This window comes from Stegodyphus dumicola, chromosome 4 (assembly GCF_044657685.1).
Source record: "Stegodyphus dumicola isolate Sdum_Otavi_A_Nest chromosome 4, ASM4465768v1".
Classification (NCBI taxonomy): domain Eukaryota; kingdom Metazoa; phylum Arthropoda; class Arachnida; order Araneae; family Eresidae; genus Stegodyphus; species Stegodyphus dumicola.
The window spans coordinates 40704457-40708370 of record NC_140771.1 but is presented as its reverse complement, the minus strand read 5'-3'; the positions used below and the strand labels follow the sequence as shown (position 1 = coordinate 40708370).

General features: G+C 32.1%; 2 non-coding genes across 2 annotated transcripts; both read right to left on the bottom strand.

Annotated features, from left to right (window-relative positions):
• Positions 1-452: 452 nt before the first annotated feature.
• Positions 453-536, bottom strand: TRNAL-UAA (transfer RNA leucine (anticodon UAA)). Its single transcript has one exon. It is a non-coding gene; the product is annotated as a tRNA-Leu (tRNA).
• Positions 537-3475: 2939 nt separating this feature from the next.
• TRNAL-CAG (transfer RNA leucine (anticodon CAG)) lies at positions 3476-3559 on the bottom strand. The gene has a single exon. It is a non-coding gene; the product is annotated as a tRNA-Leu (tRNA).
• Positions 3560-3914: the final 355 nt, after the last annotated feature.

Sequence of the window (3914 nt, the reverse complement as noted above, 5' to 3'; positions counted from 1 at the left end):
GAATACTTTGCAGTAATTGGCTTACACATCCATTCAAGTTTTTTACGAAAAGAAGAGCTCATCTTCGTGCACATAATCATGACATGTAATTAAACTTCGAAAATTTTCTGATGGAGTTTATAAATATATTGGCTTGACTGCACTGTTCCATTAACTAATAGTACAAAATTAATGATGTGTAATGCTAACTGTATAATGCTAGTACACGTAATTTTCAGATTTTTCAAGTGAAATGTAATGAAGGAAGACATTTTTCTAAGCTATTTTTTAAAAAATGATTATTAATATAAATTCTGAAAGATTTAACATGAACTCCTCAAAAGCAATCTGACAAGTTACAAGACACAGTTATTATTTCGCTGCCTAATATTAATTAACTAAGGTAATTGTCTCGCAAATTTGTGTTAATATTTTTCTTCCCAATATAATAGCAGCTTCAAAAAAAACTTGTGTGTCAGGAGTGGGGTTCGAACCCACGCTCTCTTTCGAGAACCAGAGCTTAAATCCGGCGCCTTAGACCGCTCGGCCATCCTGACGACGGCGACTGATGAAGCTTTCGTTTAGTCCCCAGAGCAAACTTCTGAAAGGAAAAGCATTTCTGTATTTCTAAAATTTACTATTCTTAGTTCGAGATAATGCAAGAGGCAAATATTTGATAGCAATTAACCGAAATTTTGGCTCTAGTGTAGAATTGGGTGCCCCTTCGATTAGCGACAATTCTTTTTTTTTTTTTTTTTTTTTTTTTTTTTTAATTTTGGCAATGAAACCTCACTTCTGGTTACCATGATAGTTTTAACTATCATGGTTGTTTTAGCTTCCTGATTTTATTTATTTAAATGAACATAGATTGATGTGTACATGGACAAATTTAAGGCAGTGCGCAATGCCTAGTTTGTGTAATTATAGGATATTTTTTTAAGTGAAAACAGATCGATGTGTACATGGACACAGAGTTTGTGTAATTCTTTGACTTCTTATTTTGGTTTTGTGTAGCGGCCATCTTGGCATTGTGCCTTCCTGGCGCTGATCTTGGCGTCAAAAAGAATCGCCAAGAAACAAGGGGCACCCAATTGTAAACTTTTACCGAAATTTTTTATACTTACAAACGTTTTACATTCAGGCATTTAAAATTTCATAAATGAAAAAGAAGCCATGAAACTAGTAGCGCTTACTATGCTGCAAAATAAGACATTGCTTAAGCAGCTTTCAGTACTTTCTGTAGATAAATATGCGACATTGAACTCAAGTAACAGCTTTGCTCTCTGATCAAAAAGAACAAAGTATTCAGCATTATTCTTTATAATACCAGTGTTTGCTTCTTGTGATGTATATTAAGCAAAATAAGCACATGCTTAAGGGCATCAAGGAAAGGAGGTGCCAATAAAGCTCATTAGAAATTCGGGGAAAGGGAATAACCACAAATAAATTTCCATTGCCGGTTTTATCACGGAATGAAGCAGCTAAACCAAGACAGAGAAAGAAGAAATGTAGCAGCTTTAGGAGTAAATGCGTGTGGGCGGGCACCAAAATCTTTTAAGTGCTTAGGGCCTCTAAAAGGCTTCATCTGATCCTGCATGAAATCAACACTTCCCAAGGAAGGTATTCATCGAATGTTTTACTACAACTAATTAATCAATAACAACTTGATATATGCGAATTAATCATATGGTTGCATTAATAACATATACAGTATAATTCCAGTTATCCGGACTCCGACTATCCGAATCACTGATTATCCCAATCGCTTTCCGAATTTCAGAAATTTTCAGTCACCTGAAGAAGAGGAATAAAAGGGGAATAAAAAGCTTAAGGCTATTCACACTTCTCTCTTTTACACCATTTTTTTTTTTTTTTTTTTTTTTTTTTTTTTTTTTTCTCTACGCCTTTCTGAATCATATTAAACAAAATGCGGGTCACTGCTAATGCTAAGAATAATAACTAAAATAGGCAACTCATGCCTTAAAATTGATTCACGTTGTAATAAAGCTATCATCAGAAAAGTTAACAGAATGCAAATCATTAAAATTAGATCATAATTATAAGATCTTATGGATTATATTACTGAAATTTTAAAATTCACAGATTTAAATATGTAGAAATAAAATATTACTTGTTTTCCAAAATAGAATTTCAAAACCTTAAATTTCGTTTTATGTTCTTTTACAAATTGTTGCCATCCACAGCTTCCAAATAGAGAATAATTAAATTAAGCTGTAATATCGTGTTCTCTTTGCTATCATAAAATGTACTCGGCTTTGAAAACTGTTTGGTGAATTATCACTAAATCCTTTAAATTACTACGAAGTCAGTAGAAGGGTGTAAAAAACCCTTTACTAACTCAAATCAGCACCAACTCGTGCTTAAAAAAGCCAACACTTTTGCCTTAAGTTAAAAGGCAATGAATAGCTTAAAAATTAATGAAGTGTACCCTAACAGCTTCACAAGTTAATTTCCCCCAAGGTGGCTCTGACTCGAAAATCTACATAACCAAGACTAAAGGCAAGAATAACACAACACCACAGAATTCTAACAACGTAAAAATATTTGATCGCTAGAGAATCAAAGTTAGCAACGTGGCCTTCAAGCAGGCAGAAAACGTTCTGATTTCACCCTCCAAAACATCTCCTTTAAATATTTCCTTCCTTCTACTTAATTTGAACATCGCGCATCATGGAAATTTGCATTCTGGCAGAAAAATGAAATGAGAATTGAAAGGAAATATACTTTGACTTGATTTAGGTTGGAAAATTAAGAAACTTGGGTTAGAAAATTAAATAATACTCTACGAAGCATTCCAATATTTTCAGATACCGAATTAGTATCTTTGTGTGTTAACAGTTTGTATAAACTTTGTGAATAAACATGTCAAAAACAAAACAAAAAATATTAAACAAAAATTTGAAACCTTTTCTACTACTCCAAGCAATAATAATTTTTACAGGTGAAGATATCTGGAGCAAATTATTCAGACACTTTCATCAGTTTACAACCATTGCATAATGACTCTTTCCGTTCATTACATAAGTATACATTCTCATCATTTTGATGATCATTTGATGATTTTGGGAATGATTGTATTTTATCTTAATATAAAATGCTTAATTATCTCTATAAATAAATTAATAATCAAATTTGAAAAAAAATTACCAAAATTATTGATTACGGTTATGAATCAATAAGGTATCAATTAAGCACAAATTTCTCATTTTACTAGCTAAAATTTAACAACAAAGGTTGTAAATAAATGGCTGTATCTAAAATTTCGATTTTCCGGAAATATTGCAAATTGTAGTGTTTTCAATTGGAGTGGAGTAGTTTGATCCATCAGGATCTCTTCATTTATTTATCTACATTCTTTAATCAGTATAATCAATAAAAATCTAAAATTTATGAATAAATCGTATATTTTTCATAATGCTTGTTCAGAAGCTAACTTATATTTACGATGAAAGTCTTCCTTCAAAAAACTACGCATTGTCAGAAGTGGGATTCGAACCCACGCGCGAAGAACCGGACTGCGACCTGAACGCAGCGCCTTGGACCGCTCGGCCATTCTGACACGTCGAAAACCTTCGTAAATTCTGGTTATAAGAATTTATTATAAGGCTACTTCGAAGTTTTAGATATGAAAGTCGTTATTTTCTAAAGCGTACGCAAATAAAAACATCTCCTAATCTTATCAGAAAAGAAAAATCATTTCCAACTTATTTCTAAATAAGTTGAAAACGATTCTGTTTTTATTATGAAATATGAAAACATTATTTGAAAACTACGTTTCTAGTTGCTTAATTTCAAAATTTATAACTGTAGAGATGATTTAGCTTTAATCTGTAACTTAGCTTTTAAGAACTGGCAACGCCTTGTTATTTATTCCTTTCCGATCATGGAAGCCTCGCTATATAGTAAATGTTTTG